Genomic DNA, 26,580 nt, shown 5'->3' with positions numbered 1-26,580 from the left:
CATTGAGCGCCGCGGGCATAAAACAGCGCGAAATACGCTTTCTCTGCCTCCCATTGAAGTCGCTTCTTTTTCCCGCGAGGCAGTTTTACTGCTCGCGGGAAAAAGACGCCGACGCCTCCCATTGAAATCAATGGGAGGCGTTCTCGGGCCGTTTTTGCGACGCGGTTTCAGCGTCAAAAAACTCGGCAAAATACTCCGTGTGAACATAGCCATACACAATTACAAGGTTTACTGGAAAGGAACGCCTCGAAATTCATATTACAGCATTAGTATTTGGTATAATACAGTAGCAAAACTCAAACTCCTAGGCTTGGAATGGAGTAGAAAACATTTGTATTAATAGGAGAGTAGGAAGGGACTACCCTTTTTAGTTAGTAACGGTAGTGTGAACGTAGCTTATCAGTTTACCTCTCTTCCATCAGAGATTGATACATTAAAAACGGAAAGCAACGGTTCCGTTAGAATGACCATTGATTTCAATAGTAATTCTTTTGTATCAGTTGTAATAGAATTACCATTGGTTCCGTTTGTCTCCGTTCGCTAGGTTTCCGTTTTTTTGAGCGGAAACAAAGTTATGCAGACTGTACTTTTGTTTCCGTTCAAAAAAACGGAAACCTAGTGAACGGAGACAAACTGAACCAATGGTAATTCTAACGGAACCATTGCTTTTCGTTTAATGTATCGATCTGCTCTTCCTCTAACGGAAGAGAGGTAAACGGATAGTAACGCTAGTGTGAAAGAAGCCTTACTTAAAGAGGATCTTTATTTTGTTTTTAACTCTATATAAATGTTGGTATTTTGCTATACGGGCCTGTATTTGGCCCATGAAAACTGTTCTTGGAAATAGACACTACACTGTTCACAGATCGCTGCATTATCCCATCATATCTACCCTCATTTCCCAGAATTTTATAATTTAAAAAAAAAAGAAAGTTGATTTTACTCTCGGTTATATCTCTAAATATTCTCTATGCCAGACGCAGAATGAACACAAATGGACGGTCAGGTCATAGAAAAATTTCGGAAATAGAATTCTTGTCGGTGAAAGAAGAACGACCACATCTGTCCTTTCTAAAGAAAATCTAATATGTGACATCACAGCCTTATGTAAATAAAACGGCATTTTATATCCATCACTGCTAGGAAAACTGGCTGAAGGCAGGAATCCATACAGGCATAGGTTTTGCTTGCAGTAAGAATTGAGCATGTCCCTCTAGATGTGCATGGAATAGACTTGGGGTAACATGTTTTCAAGCATACCTATGAGTGCAGGGGCCCCTCAGATTTGGCAGAAGTTCTGAGCTCATTACACAACACTATTTCTATGCGATTCTCACTATTATTTGTTCAAGGTGCACACACAGCTTTTATGATCTTCTATCACAGCCAGAAAATACAGGATCAATCTCACCTTTTCTACCCCCAAGACATTACTGCTGGTTATGTCTTAGCTTTACTAATCCTTCCAACAAGTCCACTGATCAGTCCATCTCAGACCCGCTTGTAGCAAGCACGGCACGATCAATATCAATCTTTATATGGCAGTGTATTTACTCAAATACAATCACGGTCACGTTTTCATTCAGCAGTTCGTACAACGCTATTGTATTAAAACGGATCGGTCACCTGTCATGCGTTGTCCTATCTGACGAAGGAGATCGGGAGCAGGACTGTATAGATCTTCCAGCAACCCCCTCCCCAGCTAGTGATTGAATACCAGGAGGACTGTCACTCACAGGGAATGCGGCCAATCACTAGCTGAAGCACGGGGCAGCCGGACACCCACAATCATAAACCAAGCAGCTGAAAGGATGTAAAACAAGATAAAGTGCAGAAAAGACTCTGACAACTCCAGTCTGACCTACATGTGAACACATAACTGGCATGCATACTGTATGTTCATACATATGGCGGCATTTATCTACTGCTTAGCCACATTATTGTTTTCATGTGGTCAGGTGTCAAGAACCGTAACGCTGGTAGAAAAAAAATTGAGACATATCCGTTTTACTAAAAAAAACTTGTATTCCCCATAAATCAACAATCGTGGGATGTCTTTTCTTAGAACTCTGCATTGTGCCATTCTTCTGTTAATCCTCCTAGAAATGTATTAATAAATTGACAACTAGGTATAACCATTTTCCTTGTCAAAGGGGTGTGTCCCTTCACAGTCAGACTGTGAGCACTGATTGGACAGTGTCAGCCTGTTTAAGGACACACCCTCAACTTATAACTCCCTGTTGTCAATTTATTCATACATTTCTAAGAGGAATAATAGAGGAACGGCACAGTGCAGAGTTCTAAGAAAGGATGCGCCAGAATTACTATTTTGTAGGAAATCCAAATATTTACAAAACAGAAATGTCAGAAGAGCTGACACTTTAATATAGCATAGAAAATGTCCATCATATTTTGGTTATTGGTCAATATTATGAAATGTGTCAAGTGGTGTCAAAGTTGCAGGAAATGATTCTCCGTTGCATGGAGCTGTATTTGCTTTACAACTGATAAGGATTACAGCTAGATTATTTTATTTTATTCTTGTTTCTATGTATTGTAAATGTGCATGAACCTGAAGAGTTTATCAGCATCAGACAGAACACACAAACAGGGCATGACATTGCCTACCTGTCAGAGCCATGAGGAAACAAAAGATACAGAATGTCTGAGGAATACCTGATAATCTTATGTAATAAAGCTCGGCACGCAAAACATTTCTTAGTCACTTAATGACAATATTCTTAATCATAGACGCTCCATGGAATTTTATTGTTTTACCAACCATTCATTTGTTAGTAATTATTTATATTATGAAATCAAAACGGGACCCTCTGCTGCTGCTGCTCCTGAATCCCACTTTGCAGGAGCCCCAACAGCAGCTACATCGGCTTCTCTATGGCATCCACGCCCTTGTCAAGAAGATGATTAACCCCTTAAGGACGCAGCCTAGTTTTGGCCTTAAGGCTCAGAGCCCATTTTTCAAATCTGACATATTTCACTTTATGTGGTAATAACGTCGGAATGCTTAAACCTACCCAAAGCGATTCTGAGACTGTTTTCTCGTGACACATTGGGCTTCATGTTCGTGGTAAAATTTGGTCGATATATTCAGTGTTTATTGGTGAAAAATTGCAAAATTTAGAGAAAATTTTGAAAAAAATAGCATTTTTCAGAATTGAAATGCATTTGCTTGTAAAACAGACGGTTATACCACCCAAAATAGTTACTAGTTCACATTTCCCATATGTCTACTTTAGATTGGCATCGTTTTTTGAACATTCTTTTATTTTTCTTGGACGTTACAAGGCTTAGAACATAAACAGCAATTTCTCATATTTTTAAGAAAATTTCAAAAGCCTTTTTTTTAAGGTACCTCTTGAGTTCTGAAGTGGCTTTGTGGGGCCTATGTATTAGAAACACTGATAAAACACCCCATTTTAAAAACTAGACCCCTCAAAGTATTCAAAACAGCATTTAGAAAGTTTTTTAACCCTTCAGGCATTTCACAGGAATTAAAGCACAGTGGAGGTGAAATTTGCAAATTTCATTTTTCTTGCTGAATTTCAATTTTATTCATTTTTTTTCTGTAACACAGAAGGTTTTACCAGAGAAACACTACTAAATATGTATTGTCCAGATTCTGCAGTTGTTAGAAATGTCCCACATGTGGCCCTACTGCGCTCGTGGACTAAAACACAAGCCCTAGAAGCAAAGAAGCACCTAGTGCATTTTAAGTCCTCTTTTTTATTAGAATATATTTTAGGCAGCATGCCAGGTTTGAAGAGGTGTTGAGGTGCCAAAACAGTAGGAATCCCCCAATAGTGACCCCATTTTGGAAACTACACCCCTCAAGGAATTCATTTATGGTTGTTGTTACCATTTTGACCGCACAGTTTTTTCACAGCACGTATTTCAATTTAAAAAATGAAATTTTTCCCAATAAGGTGTAATTTTTTTTATCAAAATTTCTTATTTTCACAGGGAACAAAATAACCCATTTTGTTGCCCAATTTCTCCTGAGTGCAGCAATACCCCATTTGTGGCAATAAACTGCCGTTTGGGCCCATGGTAGGCCTCAGAAGGGAAGGAGCGCTGTGTGTTCTTTGGAGTACAGATTTTGCTGGTTTGGTTTTCGGGTGCCATGTCGCATTTGCAGAGCCCCAGAGGTATCAAAGCAACGGAAACCCATCAGAAGTGACCCCATTTTGGAAACTATACCCCTCAAGGAATTCATTTATGGGTAATGTGACCTTTTAGACCCCATAGTTTCTTCACAGAACTTATTTGAATTGGGCTGGGAATGAAAACAAAAATTATTTTTTTCAAATAATATGTAGTTTTGGCTGAAAATTTCTTATTTTCACAAGAAACAAAATACCCCATTCTGTTGCGCAATTTGTTCTGAGTGCCGCAATACCCCATTTGTTGTGATAAACTGCCGTTTGGGCCCATGGGAGGGCTCAGAAGGAAAGGACCACCATTTGGCCTACTGGGGATTTTCTAGTGCGAAGTCATGTATGCAGAAGCACCTGAGGTACCAGTACAGTTGAAACCCGTAAGAACTGACCCCGTTTTAATAACTACACCCTTAAGGCATTCATCTAGAGGTGTAGTGAGCATTTTGACCAGAGACCTACACCCCATAAACTGTAATGTGGGTTCTCCCGGGTATGGCAATACCCTACATGTGGCTGTTATCAGCTGCCTGGACACACAGCAGGGCTCAGAGGGGAAAGACGAGGGGGGATAAGCTGTGCGGAGTGCATCAGGGTAAGTAAAATTGGGGTAAATTATAAACCAAGGGATGTATGATAAATTTTAAAACTGACTTTCATACAGAGCTCTGGTTATTCGGGGCACGTGTCACATTGATATATTGTGTCATCCCTTATACTTTGCACCTCTTTTGACTTTTTCCCTTCTTGCCAGTTTGGGGAACTTCTCCTGGAAAGTGTTGCCGCCTTGGTACGATGCGTGTGGCCCCGCTTCCAGAAGTACTGGGTGCCCCCCCTTCTTGGTCCCTAAAGATTAGGTTCTTGATAATCACCTCTTGAAATTCCAGGAAAGTTCCCGTCTGGCCTGCACATCGACGTAGCACGTACGCATTGTACAAAGCCATCTGTATGATGTGCCCGGCCAGCTTCTTATACCACACTGCATGGCGCTGTAGGGCTTCAGGATTTGATCTGACAAGTCCACACCTCCCATGTACCTATTGTAGTCCAGGATGCAGTCTGGTTTGGGGGTGGCCTTTCCTTTATACAGCCTAAACCTGTAGGTATAAACGGATGCCCTCTCGCAGCTTATACATCTTCACGCCATACCTTGCCCTCTTACCCGGCAGGTACTCGCGGAATTGAACCCTCCCTTTAAAATGTACCAGGGACTCATCAATAGAAATACAATTCTCGGGGGTGAATGCTTGGGAAAACCGGGCACTGGAACGGTCTAATAGGGGTCTCCGTTTATACAAACGGTCAAAACTGGGGTCATCTCGGGGTGGGCACGGCTCATTATCAGTATAATGTAACAAGCGAAGTATTGCCTCATTTATGTATTTTTTTAGGTTCCAGTTCAGTTCTGAAGTTGCTTTGAGGGGCCCATATATTAGAAACCCCTATCAAACACCCCATTTTAGAAACTAGACCCCTCAAAGTATTCACAACAGCATGTAGAAAGTTTATGAACCCTTTAGGTGTTTCACAGAAATTTAGAGCAAAGTAGAGGTGAAATTTACATTTTTTTTTTTGTCAGAAAATCCTCTTGATATAATTTTTTTTATAACACAAAAGGATTTATCAGAGAAAAGCAACTTAATATTTATTGCCCAGATTCTGCAGTTTTGAGAAATATCCCACATGTGGCCCTAGTGTGCTAATGGACTGAAGCACCGGCCTCAGAAGCAAAGGAGCGCCTAGTGGATTTTGAGGCCTCTTTTATTAGGCACCATGTCCGGTTTGAAGAGGTCTTGTGGTGCCAAAACATTGGGAACCCCCCAATAGTGACCCCAATTTGGAAACTAGACCCCTTGAGGAATGCATTGCAGTTTTCTTGGGGTGCATGCTGCTTTTTGATCAGTTTTTATTCTATTTTTAGGTGGCGTGGTGACTAATAAACAGCAATTCTACTATTCTTATTTTATTCTTTTTTTTTTACTGCGTGCACCGTGCGCTATAAATGACATATTCACTTTATTCTGCGGGGCGATACGATTACGGCGATACCAGATGTTTATAGTTTTTTTTTATGTCTTATGGCGTTTGCACAATAAAATACATTTTGTAAACAATCATTCACTTTTTGTGTTACCTTATTCTAAGAGGCATAACGTTTTTATTTTTCAATCAATAAAGCCGTGCGAGGACTTATTTTTTGCGTAACGAACTGTAGTTTCGATCAGTACCATTTTTCGGTACATGCGACTTTTTGATCTCTTTTTATTCCATTTTTTGGGAGGTGAAGTGACCAAACAATTGTGATTGTGGTTCGGTTTATTATTATTTTCCTTTACGGCGTTCACCGTGCGGGATAAATAACGAAATAATTTTGTAGTTCAGGCCGTTACGGACGCGGCGATACCAATTATGTATAGTTTATTTGTTTGTTTATATATTTTTATTAATAATAAATGACTGATAAGGGAAAAAGGGGGATTTTTACTTTTACAACTTTTATTTTCTTATTTTTACACAACTTCTTTTAACTTTTTTTTTACTGTATTACTTTGTCCCACTAGGGGACTTGAGGGCAGGAGGCCCTGATCGCAATTCTAATACACTGCACTACATGCGTAGTGCAGTGTATTAGAACTGTCAGCTACTCACTCACAGCAAGAATAGTGGGTCCTGACGTTGTCAGGACCCACTAGGCTTCCGTCTATGGCATAGCCGGACGCCATTGTTTGGTGTCCGGTTGCCATAGTCACCATCGCCGGCCGCTATCGGCAGCTTAACCCCTAAAAAGCCGAGATCTCTATAGAACGCGGCTTTTAAGGGGTTAATCAGCGGGGACACAGCGATCTGTCCCCGCTGTAGGAGCTGTGACAGCTGCTGAACAAGACAGCAGCTGTCACAGCTCCCGTATGTGTCGGGAGGACGGCCGAAACGGCCGTTACTCCCGAGACGTACTATTCCGTCATGGAGCGCGAACGATACAGCTGCCATGACGTAATAGTACGTCCAGGAGCGGGAAGGGGTTAAAAGGGGTTTCTGGTTTACACCAAACACGGCCTACCAATCAGTTAGAGGACTTACTAATATATTTGCTGTCAATCCTCTGCAGTGTTTCTCTGAATCTTTGGTTATATGCAGTTGACTACTTTCTTCTGTTTTAGAACGGAGCATGCTCCAAAGAGTCATTACATGGACAAGCTTCTGGATGACCCATTTAATGTTAACAAAATGACTGCCTCAAGTGTTTAAAGGTGACGTTCTGCAAACATTTAGCCAAATCATACAAAACAGATAAAAAGCACCTAATAAAACAACACAGATAGCTATACACATCAACATCAAAGTACAAAGACTTTAAAAAATCTTCTGATATGTCACGGAGACACGCCAGAGGATGTCATTGATGAAGGTCTGTGCCCTGTGACCCCCATTGATCGCTAGAACAAAGGGCAACAGCACTAGCCCAAGAAATGTTGCCCTTTGTCTTCTGATCTCCAAGTCAGAAGACAAAGGGGTAAAGCAATCAGAGGTGCACCACTTCGCTTTTAAACATCTTTAGACACAGACCTCCATTGATAACATCTTCTGAAATGTGATCTCCACTGATCGCTATAAGGAAGGGGTTCCTTATAGCGATCAGTGGGGATCACATGTCAGAAGATGTCATCAATGGAGGTCCGTGTCCTGTTTAAGATGTCTGGTTTTGGACAAACCCCTCTTAGCTTTTGGGTCCTCCTAAATTCAACGGATTATGAGGTGGAGCCCTGTGATGAGATATTATTGTGGCGGTAGATGCTATCTAGCTGCCTATTTTCCCTGCAGCTTCGTTAAATGGAAAATTAGGAAATATACAGTGGTCATAAAACTAATTGGACGCAGCAGTTCTCAAAATCGGAGAGCTGCTCTGGACGTGTTCCCTTTGCTCACAAATAGGGTTTTGAGCAGATGACCCCCCTCTTTCAGCATATTCTTCATTAGGGCATATGGAGGTTGTATCTAAAGCAGTCCCTTTAAATATCTTTGCATATCACAGAAAAGCATTAGAGTCAATAATCAGACTTACAGTTTGCATTTGTTTCTGGCTCTTCTCTTCAGGACATAGAGCTCCTGGTCTCCATTCTTCTCAACATCTTGTGGTCAACTACGCATAGCAGCAAGTCCAGCTCCAGAGAGAGAGGGGTTCAGCAGGTAAATTATTGGGCCCTATAAGGAAGGTAAACAAGCATACATGCAAATACGTGAGTGACATTTCCATAACTATTAAGCAATTAGGTGTATGTTTATATATACTTAGTTAATTGGGCCATTGCAGTGCATTTCCTCCACTATTTGCCAGGGTACAAATAAAAAGCGACGGCATACTGGCTTTTTAAGCGCTGGTTAACCCCTTCCCGCCGGATCACGTATATATACGTCATTAAAATCGGTGGCTTACCGCCTTTTCACGTAAATATACGTCATGGAGATGAAGCTGGCTCAGGAGCTGAGCCAGCGACATCACCACCGGGTGACAGCTGTATGTTACAGCTGGCACCCTAAGGTATCGGCCAGGACCGGAGCTAGCCTCCGATCCGACCGATTAACCCCTCACATGCTGCGTTCAATAGAGATCGCAGCATGTGAGGAGTTTATAGCCACCGGCACCCCAGCAACGTGATCGCTGGGTTGCCGGTGGCTGCAAAGGCGATCGGAGGGCTAATGCTTACCTCCCGATCAGCCTGTAACGGAATCCACCTATGCCCCGTCGTCGGCGGGGCCCAGGAGGCTTCCGGTAACATCGGCAAGATGGCGCCGGCTCAGCTTCCGGCTCAGAAGCTGAGCCGGCGTCATCAGCAGTGGGTGTCCGCTGTATGTTACAGCGGACACCCCGATCTATCGCCAGGAACCGGAGCTAGCTCCGATTCCTGGCATTAACCCCTTCGATGCAGCGATCCATTGTGATCGCTGCATCCTAGAGGTTTGTAGAAAATCGGCAGCCTTGCCATGCGATGGCAAGGCTGGCGACTGCTACCATGGCAACAGGAGCCCTAACAATGGACTCCTGTCTGCCATTACGTAAGCTGATTAGGCCCCGCCCAGAGGCGGAGCCTAATCGGCTTGCTGTCAGTGAACAACTGACAGTTCCAATACATTGCACTACATAGGTAGTGCAATGTATTAGAACATCAAACAAATAGTTGGACATTCAAGTCCCCTAGTGGGACTAAAGAAAAGTGTAAAAAAAAGTGTAAAAAAAGTAAAAATAAAAGTTGGAAAACATACAATAAAAGTTTCAAATAATAACACAAAACACAATCGCCCTTTTTCCCTTATAAGTCATTTATTATTGAAAAAAATAATAAAGCCATACATATTTGGTATCGCAGCGATCGTAACGACCTGAACTATAAAAATATTATGTTATTTATCCAGCGCAGTGAACGCCGTAAAAAAAAACCTCAAAAACACTGCCATAATTACTGTTTTTTTGGTCACTGTCTTCCAAAAATTGAAATAAAAAGTGATCAAAAAGTCGCATGTATCCAAAAATGGTACCGATAAAATCTATACCTCGTCTCGCAAAAAAAACAAGCCCTCACACAGCTCCATCGACGAAAAAATGTAAAAGTTATGGCTCTCACAACTTGGCGACAGAAAAAATACATTCTCTTTCCAAAAGTAATTTTATTGTGCAAAAAGTTATAAAAAAGTTCTATAAATTAGGTATCGCCGGAATCGTACTGACCCGCAGAATAAAGGTAACATGTAGTTTATAACGTACGGTGAACGGTGTATATAAAAAAAAAAGTGGCACAAGCTGGGCATGACATTTGACACTGAATTGGCATATCTAGGGAAACTATTTAATTTGTACCTTCCGCAGCGCAATCATTTATGGAAAAGACACGTGGGGTGAAAATGCTCACTACACCTCTTAATAAATGCCTTGAGGGGTGCAGTTTCCAAAATGGGGTCACTTCTCAGGGGTTTCATTTATTATTTCACATCAAAGCCTCTGCAATTGTGAACCAATACTTTATAAGTCGCCAAATTAGGCCTCAATTTTACATGGTACTCTTTCACTCCTGAGCCCTGTCGAATGTCCAGGCAAAAGATTAGGGCCACATGTAGGGTGATTCTAAAACAGGGAAACACCGCATAATAATTGAGAGCTGTCTTGTTATGGTGGCACAAGCCGGGCACCACATATTGGCGTATCTAAGGAAAAATTCCCATTTTCATTCTCCCACATCGTGTGCACACGAATTTCTGCAAAACACCTGTGGGGTTAACATGCTCACTACACCCCTAGGTGAATACCTTGAGGGTGTTGTTTCCAAAATGGCGTCACTTCTGGGGGGGATCCACTGTTTTGGTCCCACATGGACTTTGCAAATGCAACATAGCGACCAGAAACCAAATGCAGCAAAATCTGTACACCAAAAGCAAATGGCGCTCCTTCCCTTCTGAGCCCTGCCGTGTGCCCAAACAGCATTTTACGACCACGTGTGGGGTATTGCCGTACTCCAGAGAAGTTGCTTTACAAGCGTTGGGGTTCTTTTTTTCCTTTATTTGTTGAGAAAATTAAAAATTTGGAGCTAAAGCTACGTCTTATTGAAGAAAAAGGATTTTTTTTATTTTCACTGCCCAATTCTAATAAAATCTATGAAACACCTGTGGGGGCAAAATGCTCACTACACCCCTAGATGGATTCCTCAAGGGGTGTAGTTTTCTCAATGGAGTCACTTTTTTGGCGTTTTCACTGTTTTGGTACCTCAGGGGCTTTGCAAATGCGACATGGCCTCCACAAACCATTCCTGCTAAATTTGAGCTCCAAAAGCCAAATGGCGCTCTTTCCCTTCTAAGCTCCGCCGTGTGTCCAAACATCCGTTTATAACCACATGTGGGGTATTGTTTTACTCGGGAGAAATTGCTTTACAAATGTTGTGGTGCTTTTTCTCCTTTAGTCCTCGTGGAAATTAGAAAAAATTAGCTAAACCTACATAATCTTTGAAAGAATGACGATTTTTATTTTCACGGCCTACTTCCAATAATTTCTGCAAAAAACCTGCGGGGTCAAAATGCTCACTATACCCCTAGATAATTTCCTCAAGGGGTGTAGTTTCCAAAATGGGGTCACTTTTGGTGGATTTCCACTGTTTTGGCACTGAAAGAGCCCTTGAAACCTGACATGGAGCCTAAAATATTTTCTAATAAAAAGGAGGCCCAAAATCCACTGGGTGCTCCTTTGCTTCTGAGGCCGGTGCTTCAGTTCATTACCACACTAGGGCCACATGTGGGATATTTCTAAAAACTGCAGAATCTGGGCAATAGATATTGAGTTGCATTTCTCTGGTAAAACCTTCTGTGTTACAAAAAAAATAGAATAAAAATTAATTTCTGCAAAAAAAAAATGAAATTTGAAAATTTCACCTCTACGTTGCTTTAATTCCTGTGAAACGTTTAAAGGGTTAAGAAACTTTCTAAATGCTGTTTTGAATACTTTGAGGGGTGAAGATTTTAAAATGGGGTGACTTTTTGGCGGTTTCTAATATATAAGGCCCTAAAAGCCGCTTCACAACTGAACTGGCCCCTGTAAAAATAGCCTTTTGAAATTTTCTTGAAAATGTGAGAAATTGCTGCTAAAGTTCTAAGCCTTGTAACGTCCTAGAAAAATAAAAGGATGTTCAAAAAACGATGCCAATCTAAAGTAGACATATGGGGGATGTTAATTAGCAACAATTTTGTGTGGTATAACTGCCTGTCTTACAAGCAGATACATTTACATTTAGAAAAATGCAAATTTTTGCAATTTTTCACCAAATTTTGGTGTTTTTCACTGGTAAATATTGAATTTATCGACCACATTTTTCCACTATCATAAAGTCCAATGTGTCACGAGAAAACAATCTCAGAATCACTTTGATAGGTAAAAGCGTTCCGGAGTTATTACCACATAAAGTGAAATATGTCAGATTTGAAAAAATGGGTCTGGTCCTGAAGGCCAAAATGAGCTTGGTCCTGAAGGGGTTAAGGAGCTATTGCTCTTCTTTTCTGTCCTATAGGCAGAACAAACTGACAGCAAGAAGTTTCCCATAACAAGACAGGATGAACAGGTACAAAATTAATTATTGTTTTTTGACCGTTCGCTTACTCTTATGATCTTGTGACAACATAGAAAGAACAAAAAGGGACTGTTGAGTGATGAAGACGACAAATCAGTACTAGCATTTCAGACAGCAACTAGAGGAACAGCACAAGTCCCCTTAAAGGTGAATTAGGGTGACGTTCTGCGAAATAACAGACATTCTGCTGCGGCAAAAACGCCCCATTTCCTGCGGTTTTTACGGCAGAAAATGTTGCGTATTTTGAAGCGTTTTTCACAATGTTAGGAGATGGAGACATCTCCTCTGGAAAACGTAGCAATTCTGGCCACTTTCCACAGCAGCAATGGACATGCTGCAGTCCCAAAAATACGCACCACAGGTCAATTTCTGCTCAGAATTTTTACGCAGAGTGTGGATGACATTTGTTACTCTCATCCACTATGCTGCTACTGTATTCTGCTGCGTTATTTCCTGCCGAAAAAAACGAGGCAATTCCGCATTCGAAAATGTTTTAAATCTCCCTTAGAGGCTATGAAAACGTTTAGAGAAAATTATTTTTATTGTAAAGTATGTGTATGTTAATTCTAAGCACTTTTTGAATATACGTAAAAAAATGTTACTTTGTATTAGCGCTGCAGCTTCTATGTTATCACTTCACATGGAAACTGTAGAACGCCGCTGTCCAAAATCTGTCAGGGAGCTGGACTGACTGGTCGGCTGAGTGGCTCCGACACACAATCTAACCCTAAGGCCGGGTTCACACGTTGCATAAATACGGCCGATTTTCCGTAACGTATTTCATTGCGGAAAATCTGCACCATAATACAGTAAGAGAGTGGATGGTGCGGTTTTTAATTCGCAGCATGTCAATTTATTCTGTGAAATCTCTGCTTTTATGTTGCTGGTTTTCCCCATTGAATTCAAGGGGGATAATCCCAACAAATAGCAGATGCTGCGATTGATGCGGCGGTAAAGCTGCGATTCCACTGCAAAAATCGCACCTAATGAAAAAAAATATATATTATACTTACCCAGATGTCTCAATCTCTGCGCCCAGCCCGGCCTCCAGGGATGACGTGTCATCCCACGTTACTGCTGCAGCCAATCACAGGCTGCAGCGGTCACATAGGTTGAAACGTCATCCCAGGAGGCCGGGCTGTAGCACATCACAGAGACGCCTCGCCACGGCTAAGTATAGACTTTTTTTTTACATGTGGTTTCCGCAGCAGATAATCCGACCTGAAATACTGCACCACAATTTGGTGCGGTTTTTCGGACGGAATACCCTGCGGGAACCAGGGTAGGTACCGGTGTGCTTTTACGCAGCACAAATCGCTCTGTGTGTGAACAATGAATTTCAGACATTGCCGTTGAGGTTAAAACCACATACCAAAAACCGTATGCGTTTTTTCCACGATTTCGTGCATTTTTCAATTTTGTTGTGGTAAACAAACAAAACACAACCACATTGAAAAATGCACAAAGAGCAGAAAAAACGCATGTAGTTTTTGATGCAATTTTTTTATGCGGTTTTAACCGTACCTTAACCCCTTCATGACTGCCATATGGATATATACTTTCCAACTGCTGGTGCCCCGTTCAGTAAATCACATATATAGACGTTGACAGCCTGGAACGGGGTTTAATGAGTGCAGTGCTGCTTCAGTGTGAGCAGTGCTACACTCAGGTCTGCCAGGGCTTTGAGAGCCCTGGAATACACCCCCCACTGTAGATAATGCCACACACAACCCCCTGTAGGTAGCGCAAAACCCTCTGTACATAGTGCCACCTAAGCTCACTTTAGGATCGGAATCCCCTCTGGCCGGGGATTCCGCTACTGGAGAAGCCCCTGGGATCACTATCCATATATGAACAGTGGCAGGGGATACCGCTTTTAGAGTTAACCACTGGCATCACTGTCCATATATATGGACAGAGACATCAGGATCTCCCCATAGGAGCGGAATCCCTGGCCAGAGGAATTCCGCTCCTACATGGAACAATAAACCACATTCTTGTTTGACAACCTATTGGAGGGCTGCAATCATTTCTTCACACATACATACTAATTTTATATATATATATATATATATATATATATATATATATATATATATATATATATATATATATATATATATATGTACACACACACACACACATATATATATATATAATATAGATAAATATGTTAAAAAAAAATACAAAAAAAGTTTATTTTTTCCACATTTTTAGTGATTTGACTGCTTAAAGATGCTCTGTCACCAGATTTTGCAACCCCTATCTGCTATTGCAGCAGATAGGCGCTGCAATGTAGATTACAGTAACGTTATTTTTTTTAAACGAGCATTTTTGGCCAAGTTATGACCATTTTTGTATTTATGCAAATGAGGCTTGCAAAAGTCCAAGTGGGCGTGTTTAAAGTAAAAGTCCAACTGGGCGTGTATTATGTGCGTACATCGGGGCGTGTTTACTACTTTTACTAGCTGGGCGTTCTGACGAGAAGTATCATCCACTTCTCTTCAGAACGCCCAGCTTCTGGCAGTGCAGACACAGCCGTGTTCTCTTCTCGAGATCACGCTGTGACGTCACTCACTTCCTGCCCCAGGTCCTGCATCGTGTCGGCCACATCGGCACCAGAGGCTACAGTTGATTCTGCAGCAGCATCAGCGTTTGCAGGTAAGTAGCTACATCGACTTTCCTGCAAACGCTGATGCTGCTGCAGAATCAACTGTAGCCTCTGGTGCCGATGTGTCCTCGCTCGTCCGACACGATGCAGGACCTGGGGCAGGAAGTGACGTCACAGCGAGCATTTTAGATTTATGCTAATAAATTTCTTAAATGACCAACTCGGCGTGTTTTTACTTTTGACCAAGTGGGCGTTGTACAAAGGAGGGTATGACGCTGACCAAAGTAAAAACACGCCCAGTTGGTCATTAAGAAACTCATTAGCATAAATCTAAAATTGCTCATAACTTGCTCAAAAATTATTGTTTTTCAAAATAAAAACCACTGTTATCTACATTACAGCGCCAATCAGATTATGTAGGGGATAGGCCACTTATAATCTGGTGACAGAGCCTCTTTAACAAGCAATTTTCGTGTTACTGTATATATATATATATATATATATATATAAAAAAAAGTGGCTACTACTTTTTAAAACCGCTCAGAAATACCAGTATGCTGTGAACAACGAAAAATAAAAAATACAGCACTATCAAATGCCTTTTCATGGACAGCTATTTTTTTTTTTTAGTGAGCAATTAAAAGTCAGGTTAGGCTAACAAATGCTGCAAGACGACCTATAAATTCCACCATGGATGCAGTTATGAGGTCTCACTGAGCCAATAGGCCGACTCGTACACTCAATATACAATACATCTCCTCAAATATTTGTTTCCACGGATAAAACCATCAGAAAAATAATGTTTACTTAGAACAAATAAAGTACAAATTTGCAGTAACCCACGACACCCTGACACTAGATCAGCTCTTTTAAAGCAAATTGAACAATGAAGGGAAATACCGGATTCAATTCTAAGGGCAGATACAGACGGACGTTGCGTTTTTGCGCGCGCAAACAACGCAGCGTTTTGCGCGCGCAAAAAACATTTGACAGCTGCGTGTGTCATCCGTGTATGATGCGCGGCTGCGTGATTTTCGCGCAGCCGCCATCATAGAGATGAGGCTAGTCGACGCCCGTCACTGTCCAAGGTGCTGAAAGAGCTAACTGATCGGCAGTTAACTCTTTCAGCACCCTCGACAGTGAATGCCGAACACAATATACAGCAACCTGTAAAAAAAAAAGAAAAAAGTTCGTACTTACCGAGATCTGCCCTCCCGGCCGTTGCCTTGGTGACGCGTCCTTGGTGACGCGCCTCTCTTGACATCGGGCCCCACCTCCCTGGATGACGCGGCAGTCCATGTGACCGCTGCAGCCTGTGCTTGGCCTGTGATTGGCTGCAGCTGTCACTTGGACTGAATTGTCATCCCGGGAGGTCAGACTGGAGGAAGAAGCCGGAAGTTATCGGTAAGTCAGAACTTCGTTTTTTTTTTTTTACAGGTTCTTGTTTTTTGGGATCGGTAGTCACTGTCCATGGTGCTGAAACAGTTTAACTCTTTCAGCACCTTGGACAGTGACTATGTCCTGAAGTCGCGTACCGGACATTTTTTTGCCGGGTTCGGCCAAAACAAGTTCGGCCGAACCCGGTGAGGTTCGGTCAAAACAAGTTCGGCCGAACACGGTGAAGTTCGGTTCGCTCATCTCAAAGACACTCCGTTTGGATGTTCGGAAACAGAAAAGCACGTGGTGCTTTTCTGTTTACATTCATCCTTTTGACAGCTGGTGCGCTGTTTCAGTCGGTTCGCACGGAAGTGCTTCCGTGCAACCTGCGTGGTTTTCACGCACCCATTGACTTCAATGGGTGCGTGATGCGCAAAATACGCAGAGTTATTGAACCTGTCGCGTTTTGTACGCAGCGAACAAACGCTACGCAAAAAGCACGGACTGTCTGTACTGCCCTATAAACTTGTATTGGTCGATGCGTGGCGCGTGAAAACCACGCGGCCCGCACGGACCGAATACACGCTCGTGTGAATCCCCCCTAAAAAGGACACTACAATATGCATTTATTTATTTAATAAAAAAAACAATATTCACAGGTATTAATTGTGTTTTTTTAGACTTTTAGATTATTACTACATTACTCAACTCAAACATTTTACAAATAGATGTCCTTGTAGTGGACAACAAAATTCAGTGGTTTTGCACGGAGGTAAATGTGTGAATAAGTGCGAAAAAGAAAAGTCTGAATTGAATTCAAGCTAACGGGGCAGAGCTGCAATGCGAAATTTGGTTTTTCTAAATTCTGGACAACTCCTGTAATTGTTACAAGTAAAGTCATTTGAAAGAGGAGCTTACTTTCACGATAGGCTCCCTTTAGGCATTCTTCATACGAACGTGTCCGTTTTGCGCACGTAAAAAAACTCACGTTTTCCCTGCGTTGCAGTTCCGTGTGGCATCCTAGTATGGTGCACGTCTGCGTTTTTTTTTACGCACGTATGTCATGTGTTTTTTACGTCCGCAAAAATAACCAGAAGTAGGTGTTTTATTTTTTCCTCATCATTTCTTTAGCAACGGATGCGTGAAAAACACGGACAGCACATGGATGACGTCTGCATGCTGTCCGGTTTTTTTTACACACCCATTGACTTCAATGGGTGCGTGATGTACAAAAAACGTCACAAGAATAGGACATGCAGTGAGTTTCACAGAGCAGACACGCTGCGTGAAAAACACTGAATGTCTGAAAGGCCCCATTGAATTGCATAGGCATATGTCCCATCCGTTGGTTTAACGCACGAAACACGGACGTGAAATACACTCATGTGAGTAAGGCCTTAGAGAGGTCAGAATCATGCAGGTGGTATACAGTTGCAAGAAAAATTCAGTGGAATAAGGCTATAATTGAAGAAATGGTTCCGTTACACAATGGACACCGCCGGCGGCCGACGAAACCCATTGACTTTAGTAGGTTCCGTAGGCTTTCCATCGGAGTGTCTGTGATTTTACCGGAGACGATAGCGCAGCATGCTGCGTTATAGTCTCCGGTAATCTCCGCCGGATCGGAGACGGAGGCCCCTAAAGGAGCCTCCAACGCAGATGTGAACAAGGCCTTAGCTGGATTTCTGCATTCATTACTAATAAATTGTGATCGGATTCTTAACTAAAGTAACAATTACAGACAAAGACAATCCAAATAAACTAGTAACACATCGACAGTTGTACTGTTTATAGATATTTTTTTAGCACATTGAATAAACATCCATAATGTAGGGAGATTAATTAAGTGAATGTTTGTGTTAACTTCTCCAAGATCTAATCTGTGTTTCAGTTAGGGATATAAGATTTTAAGTGTGGGTTACACAGGTACTTTGCCAATTTAATAAAGGCACTCAAAGCCTGGTTACTGACCAATCTGTTCTTCTCGAGACATGTGAGGCATGTGTGAACGATGACTCGAGGCAAACAACTTTCAGAAGACCTCACGAGAAGTGCTACAGAGATTCATGAAGATAGGAAAGACTACAAAGCATTGCTAGAGACCTGGATGTACATCAATCCACGGTTAGACAAATTCTCTACAAATTAGGAAAATTCAGGACTTTTGCTGCTCTCACTAGGACTGGGTATCCTGTTAAAATCACTACAAGAGCACAACGGGCAGTTCTGAAAGAGATGAGAAAGAACCGAAGGGTAATAGCAAAAGACCTACTGAAAACTCTACAAACTTCAAAAACCTCTGTTTATGTGTTCACTATTAGAAAAACACTATCAAAGTATGGCATTCATGGAAGAACACCATGAAGGAAGCCACTGCTGTCTGAAAAAATAAACATTGCCGCTCATCTCAAGTTTGCCCGAGACCACCTGGATGTTCCACAATGCTACTGCGAACACATTGTATGGACAGACGAGACAAAAGTGGAACTTTTTAGGACAAATACACAACGCTATGTGTAGAGGAAAAAAAGAACACTGCACACCAACACCAAAACCTCATCCCAACTGTGAAGCTTGGTGGAGGGAGCATCATAGTTTGGGGCTGCTTTCCTGACTCAGGGCCTGGAGGTCTAGTGATCATTGAGAAAAGAATGAATTCAGAGTTGTATCCAAACATGTAAGGACAGCAGACATGACCTCAAGCTGAGGAGACGTTTGGTGATGCAAAAACACTAAAGGGGGATTTCAAGGATTCACTAACTTTCTCCCTGCCCTGTGGATGTTTGCTCAATAAAAAGACATGAACAGTACAACTATTTGTAAGTTATTAATTTAGTTAAATTGCGTTTGTCTATAAATGCAACTTCGGCTCTATTCACACGACAGGGTCCGAGTGTCGGCCGATAAAAACATAATGCCACACAGCCCTCCTGTAGGTAGTGCCACACAGCCCCCCTGTAGGTAGTGCCACAAAGCACCCCTGTAGGTAGTGCCACAAAGCACCCCTGTAGGTAGTGCCACACAGCCCCCTTGTGCATAGTCACCCCCTATAGATGGCACCACCCCTCTACTTTGCTGTAATGACAGCTCCAGGAGAAGTCCCTCACTTCACAGTCCATATATGGACAGTGAAGTGAAGGACTTCTCCTGGATCAGAATCCCCTGCCACATCGCCAGCGATTCCGCTTCAGAAGTCCCTGACGTCACTGTGTCCATATATGGACACGGTGAAGTCAGGGACTTCTCCTGAAGCGGAATCCACAATCCCCGGCTACAGCGTTGCCGAAGCAGTGGCCGGGGATTGGGGATTCCACACCTACAGGGAGCAAAAAAATACCCTCCTCCTCCTTACATGCACTTCGCACTGTGAGGAGAAGGAGAGAGCGAGCGAAGGAAGACACGGCCGTCACTTGGAGCACATAGACTTCTATGGTAGCCGGGAGAACGGACGAAAATGGTCGTGTGAATAGCCCCATTTGGGGTCTATTATTCCTACTGTGGCCGTGCGACGGACGTTTTTTGAACGGCTGTCATACGGCCGGGAAACCCTGTCGTGTGCATGAGGCCTAAGATAACAATCAGACCACATTTATTGTAGAATTGTACAATTAAATGTAGAAAACCAGGTAATTCCAAAGGGTTACAGTTGCAACAAAAAGTAACTGGAACACTCATCGATCTTAAAAGGAACCGGTCACATCAAATATGCAGTCCTATCTGCGGGAGCAGAAAGAGTGGAGAAAATTAATATATAGTTTTGTTGGAAAGGGTTTAGGATAACCTGTCATTTATTGATTTACATTCCTGCTCACTGTGGTAGTGAGAGTCCAGTGGGCGGTCTTAATCAGTGATTGGCAGCTATTCCTGTATGCACTCTAATGCAGGGAAAACGGTCAATCAACGGTTGAGACCGCCCACTGAACGCTTTAGCCAACTTTGTGCAGGGATTTAATGACAGGTTATTCCGAACCATTTGGCGCAAAAAATATGTCAAACTGCTCAGCTCCTCCTGCTTTATAACTTAATGCCTGCAGATTGGACTGCATGCTTGACCTGACAAGTTCCCTATAAGAATAATTTTGCCCTTTTCCCAATGTGTACAGGATATGTATGTGCAGTCACCCTCCATTGTAATGAATTGAAATCTACATAATAGGTTATCATAACTCCAATTGAATTCAATGGAGTTACCGCACATGCAGGTTCCCCACTCTATTGCAAGACAAATCTAAAACAATTAATTTTTTGGAGTCAGTTTTGCCCCAGCAGCTATTCCCCTACCAATATTCGTCACAATATTTAGATGTAATCCTTGACCAACATAACTTATGCCTCCGTTACCACATTCCATAGACAAGCAAAAAGACCAATATCCATAAAATTAGGATAATTTTTGTAAAGATTAAAGCCATTCATGCCAATGGTGCAATATTACGAAATTATGTGGCACTATATAGCTATAGTCTATGCCATATCAGCTACGCCACTCATTTCTCAAGCTCTTTCCTTGTATACATTGGCGCACAAGCCAGAAGCAAAATGCACAGACATTACTAGATCAACTATGTAACATTCAAGGAGTTAACACAAAGCAGGTTTATAGCCAACTATTAACCGAAATATCCTTAATAGTTTCTTAATGGCTCAGTAACACAAGCATCAATAAGGCCGAGGATTTCTCTAATGAACTCCTCTTTCTTGGGGCTCCGCACAGCATCTCACTGTTCATTTCTGTACAATAAACAGCTGATCTGTGGCATATCTTCTAGTACAAATGCTTCCGCTCCATTAGTCGCGCAGCGAACACTGAAGCTTGTTTTATTGAGGAGCCCAAATGACTTCCTATTAGGACAAACAGCATTGATTGGAATCACTTTCATCCCGCAGTTCCCAATAGATCTGTGAAATGATCAATACTCTAAGTACAACATGTCTATGTCTGGCAAAGACCACCACTTAAAGACAGATCAACCACTGGAAAATGTTCCTGGATTTATTACAGTCTCTAAACGAGATTATTTTCCGACCTATTTAAACACAAAAACAATTATTAAGAGGCATAAAGTAGAAAAGGTCTTCGGTGTTTGACCTATTAGGACAGATGGCCTCTCTCTATGAACCAGAGGGGAGAGCAGCTCTCACTCGAGCAGATTTGGGCCATACGTGTATTATATGGAAGTCCATTCATCTGAATGGCCACATGTAATTTTACATCTTCCCTGTAGTAGCCTGGTTGCCACCTTATATTAAAAGGGGTTGCACCTGAGGAAACAAGCCCTTTAAATCTTTATAAGCTCATGGACCTGTGCCACATGCATCTCAAATAAGATACCCAGAGAAATTGATGGGCCCATTGTGTACCCAGTGCTGTATTATGGAGGTAAATCTCTCCTATAGTATTACATTAGATACATTTTCAGTTCAAATGCCATCAGTATGTTTTAGACTGTGGGAGGAAAGTGGAAAGGACAACATTGGTTGAAATGATGTGTCAAGATAACAGGAAAACAGAAGGGAGATCAGCACCTGGCAAACCTTGGCAGATGCCACCAGAAAATACACTCTAAGGCCCCATGCACACGACAGCAAAAAGCCTCTGTTTCTGCGGACCACAATTGCGGTCCGCAAAAACTGAGCCATTCACTTTCATTGAACACTGACACCTTTCCGTAGCACTACGGAAGGGTGTCGGTGCCGTGGAAATGTTCCGGGAATTATGGAACATGTCCGTTCTTTGTATGGGAGCACTTTGTATGGGAGCACTTTGTATGGGAGCACGGCCCGAAAATGCGGCTGTCAAGTCAGCGGCGGGCCGTGATTGCGGGCACGGTCGTGTGCATGGGGCCTAACTTGCAGTGTACTGTGAGCGGCCACATAATCGCAGGGGCCTGTGTTTTTTTCTGTGATGGACATACATCCAACACGTGTCCCCACTCGGTAAATCACTCCCCTAATGTACGCCATGTCATTAATCAGGGCTAGGACCAATGCATGCTAACTCAGTAAACATAACCGCAAAGCCCTCCCCTTCCCCATGTACCGCTCATGGGGTGGTCCTACACTGAGCAAAGCAGCGGGGAAGGAGGCCCTCACCCTTTCAGGAAGTCAAGATGAAAAGCAAGGACACAAGCTGGGTCCCGGGAAGAGAAAAATTTTGTCAAAATATTTGCTTCCTCAACACGGTCCAGTAGGACCTTTTTTTAATTTTTATTTATTTTATTCTCCAGAGCCTGGAAAACGGGAGTCCTAGAGTATTGTGACCCAAAAATGGCAAAGGTTTTTTACAGAGGTCCTAATCTCAGCTTTCTATCAATCTGTGCCAGCCGAATAAAAAAAATACACTAGGAAATATTTACAGAGAGCAGCTTATGTCCTTATCACATTCTCCCACATGTCGGTGCTGGGCTGCCAGCTGGTTTAGCTTTCTGAGCAATCCATGGCTTGTGCTGATCATTAAATTAGCATAGAGCGGGCAATCTTGTTTGAATGGTCGTGGCCATACCAAGACTTTGCAGCTTTACAGTCTACAATGTGCCGGCACTAGTCTTGTTGACCTACTTTCAAAAGATCGAGAAACAAATGGTCAAATTATACATTATAAAGTCGTCATTTCTAGATGCTGCTCTGTTCCCCACACAATCTGTCGCTTCGTTTTGCTGTGTCTGCACAGATCGTACATGCCAGCTGAAAAACGAGGAGGATTTTTAGAGAATCAAAGAAAAAAAAAAAAAAAAGAAGAAGAGGCCCTTATTAAATAAGCAGCCGATGTCCAATCTACAGGTCTCTATGAACAAGTGTCACCTTTTTAGATCGCTCCTAAATCGGAAGTTAGGAAGGAAGTGTCAACGCGTATTTGAGCCAAGATCTACCCCTTCCTTTTCTTATGCCTCTCCACCTGCTTGACAGTCGTTTGAATAAAGGGATAGACAAAAGTACTTGCCTTGATGTGCCAATTAGAGAAGTCCAGAAGTCAAGTTTTGTTTTTTTGGTGGCCTGGCCATAAAAACATTTTAAAACAACCCCGTTAGGTGGCAGAAGCGAGTTTCTTGGCACATTGCCTGCCAGCCGTGCCATAAGGGACCATAGCAAAGCGTGAATGGACCATGTGGTCCATATTCCCTACAGATCCATATTAACAACTCATAGGCACTACATGCTCTGCTGTTTAGTGCAGGAGAAACAATACTTCTGTTAGAAAGCGTACATTGGAATATGCCACGACATCTGTGAGAAGAAACCTCTATACGATATCGAGGAAACATGGAGGCCCAGTATTGGCCTATACCAGTCTATGGGTAGCAGTGCACCAATTTAATAATATTAATTATTTTCAAAGTGTATAAGTCCATGTTTTAGCAATGCTGAAGCGGACAAATCACAGAAAATAGGGTCAAGTTTACTTAAGATCAGATTCAATGCGGAATCTGTAAATACCGTGCATAAACCATGTCGGTCCGCACGTGTTTAAATAAGGAAAGCCTGGAATTTGTTTCTCTACAGAGAACGTTATAATTTCCTGTGCTGATATAATTGGTCATGGAAAGTTTAACCATGTGCGAATATTTACATGCTGCTGTAAACTGGGAAACGACCAATAGGTGGGTTCTCCATATTTAGGGAGTTACACACGTTTCATGCCAACGGTTCACACTACTTGACATACAGAATGAAGACGTAACTTTATAATTTTTTTAATTCTATTTATTCATGTAATGTATATATTTATACTTTATTCAGCATGCGTTTTCATTAACGTGCATCTATTGTTAGAAATATCTCCATCAGCTGCAGTGAATGCAGTTTTTGGGTCTTTTTGTATCCTTCTACATGGCTTTTGAAAACGCATATTCTCTCTCTCTCCATGCCTGCGGATAGCCAAAGGCAATTCAATGTCTTCAGGCATCTGCCCTCCCCCTCCCCTCTCACAGCATGCAGTCTCAGAGACACGAGATAAAGAAATGCAGCCCCTCCGCCCGGTGTATTATTTACTGAAGTAATATCGGTAAGTTTATGGGGGACTAGGAGGTTTCTGAACATTTACAGGCAGGGAAAGGACGTGTTCACACGGTGAGGATTTGCACTAAGCAAATCCGCCATGGATTTTAAAGATGATCCGCAGCTGAAACTCGGATTTCTGCAATGTACTGACATGCGAATCCACACAAGGATTAGCGCCACTGAACTTCAAAAGGAGCTAATCCGCTGCTTTTCAGTGGAGAATCTGCGTCAATAGTGAACATGCTGCAGAGTAAAAACACGACTACGGTGCAGTAATTATTCTGCGCTGGTTTTTTCCAGAGCATGTGAACGGGGCATTAAAACACCACATGCCAGCAGAATGCTTGTAGATTCTGTCCCGACTTCCCAATATGCTTTTTTTGTATTAATTCCTTACTGTTGTTTAGATCTCTGCTTGCCATCACTGTAGGAGAACCTTGACGGTTTACTTCTCATAAAATGACAGCAAGCCGAGATCTTGAACACCATGAAGGATTGATACAGAAAGTATATTGGAAAGTGGTAGAACTTTTCATTATACAAAGAATAACATTTGCTAAAGTAGAAATACCCCTTTAAAGGGGATGCTCCATCATTGCTGGGGGACATGTCTGGCAAGGTCACTGACATTACACATTACAACCTCTGACTTTCATCACAACAGTGACATCATAACACCTAGGATGTCACTACCCTTGTGATTTCACATGAATTAGTGCCGTACAGAGGACCCACCAGTCCATGCCCCTGAAAACCTCCCTCAAATGGGTCATCAATGTTGATGTTACCAAGGTTGCCCCTGAGTGCAGACAGCACAGCTGTGGATCCTGGAACTCAATTGTTTGGACCGCACCCCTTGTGACATCACAACCCCCCCCCCTATGATGTCACCACCCATTCTAAGGCCTTAATGGGGACACATACGGAAATGTCACTGACATTGCCCATTATGAAATCATTTCCCCTGTCACAGCAAATTGTGCCCTAAAGGAAACCAGTTATTAACATCACCAAGACAGTGATGTCCCCACCACTGGATGCTGATATTGGAGAAGAAAAAAAATAAAAAAAAGTTAAAAATACTATTTTAATATTAAACATGGCATTTATAAACTGCTAAATGGGATATCAAACATTTCTAAACGACTGCAATATGAATGGCTACCATCCTGGAAGATAGAGGCAACGCACAGTGACTCAGGAGGGCTTCCTGCCATTAAAAATGAGAGAGGATGGAATGTTCCAAGTCAAGTACTTTTTTATGGTCTGGAAATCCGGACATTATCAGAGGATCCAGTTCAGTGTTCAGCTTTGCATTCAGAACATAGAAAACTAAAATCTAACCGCTTGGGTCATTTGGCGCATTTCCTAGTGCACATTAAATTGTACATTTGGAACAACTCACAGCACCCTAGACACACTTCTTCTTACACCACTTCACGGTTGTCATACATGTACGCCAGGATTTTGTACATAAATAGTGTGATGTAATAAGGGCCTGTTCACATCAGCGTCTGGCTTCCGTTCATGGGTTCCGATAGACCTTTCCGCCAGAGGAACCATACCTCCCGTTTGCATTACCATTGATCTTAAGGGTAATGCTTCCGCTGCAATTGGGTTTCCATTTGTTTCTGTTCCGTGAGGTTTTCCGTTTTTATAAATATGGAGCATGTCCCATTTTCCTAACGCACATTGATATATGTGCCTCAACTGATCTATAGGCTTATAAGCAGAGGATAACTACATACCCTGTACATAAAGCATTATAAAAGGAAAAAAAATACAGAAATTATAGCAACATGGCTTGCTCGCCTGCAGAAAAAAAAAATCCCAAACACCATTAGAATCAGATATAGAAGACCCACTCAGAAAAATATTTCTCGGCCGCATTTACCAGAGGATCTTGCAGAAAGTCTCGCAGACGGACATATATTCCTCCCCTGATCTAGTATAGTCATTCAGTTATAATGCACCACTGCTAGGTGTATTGTACCCTCATATTTAGTACTAACACCAATTTCACAAACATCTATGTGCGGAGAATGTGGTACAAATCCAATATCGGTGCCAAAACCGGCCTCGAAATGACACAAAATTTGTCCTACGGAGTTTTTACAGCAGAAAAAGAGCTGACTTAATAAGAAAACAAAAAAACACCCTATGCTCTGGTCAAACTCCAAGGACACGATTCATAAACAGTGACAATGTCATAGTCCTGTAAAGAAAGCATCCTCTCCACATAGGCACTCCGCAGTAAACAAGCCGTCACCCATCAAAGTTAATGGATCCATTCAGATTGAGAATTGCACGCTTCACA

At 42.2% G+C, this 26,580-nt stretch overlaps 1 protein-coding gene across 1 annotated transcript in view; it reads right to left on the bottom strand.

Moving 5' to 3' along the window:
* The window catches only part of PIK3CB (phosphatidylinositol-4,5-bisphosphate 3-kinase catalytic subunit beta), a 169,868-nt gene that overhangs the window by 108,600 nt on the left and 34,688 nt on the right, over positions 1-26,580 (bottom strand). The window contains exon 2 of the mRNA XM_075861286.1: positions 8,236-8,375. The gene's annotated coding sequence lies outside the window, so the exon portion shown is untranslated. The remainder of the gene's footprint in view (positions 1-8,235; positions 8,376-26,580) is intronic.

This window comes from Rhinoderma darwinii, chromosome 4, assembly GCF_050947455.1.
Source record: "Rhinoderma darwinii isolate aRhiDar2 chromosome 4, aRhiDar2.hap1, whole genome shotgun sequence".
Lineage (NCBI taxonomy): Eukaryota > Metazoa > Chordata > Amphibia > Anura > Rhinodermatidae > Rhinoderma > Rhinoderma darwinii.
The sequence above is the reverse complement of the archived record's forward strand: the minus strand, read 5'-3'. Positions and strand labels throughout refer to the sequence as shown.